This window comes from Notothenia coriiceps, unplaced genomic scaffold (assembly GCF_000735185.1).
Source record: "Notothenia coriiceps isolate Sejong01 unplaced genomic scaffold, NC01 NC01_scaffold00038393, whole genome shotgun sequence".
In the NCBI taxonomy this organism is placed as follows: domain Eukaryota; kingdom Metazoa; phylum Chordata; class Actinopteri; order Perciformes; family Nototheniidae; genus Notothenia; species Notothenia coriiceps.
In genome coordinates, this window is record NW_011371094.1 from 8,143 (window position 1) to 8,378 (window position 236).

Consider the following 236-nt stretch of genomic DNA (forward strand, 5'->3'; position numbering starts at 1 on the left):
ACATTGACTGCGATTAAATCAGAATATACTTCTGCCAGGGGATGCCACCCCTCAAATTCTCCTGCCACCCTCTTGCCACCCCATGAATATTTGTCTAGATCCGCCCCTGATATATATATATATAAAATATAAATATATGACAGACGGAATATTATTAAATATTGAAAAGATTATATGAACCCCGTCTCACATAATTTACACGGTATACATTTTGAGTGGTATAATGTTATTTCACA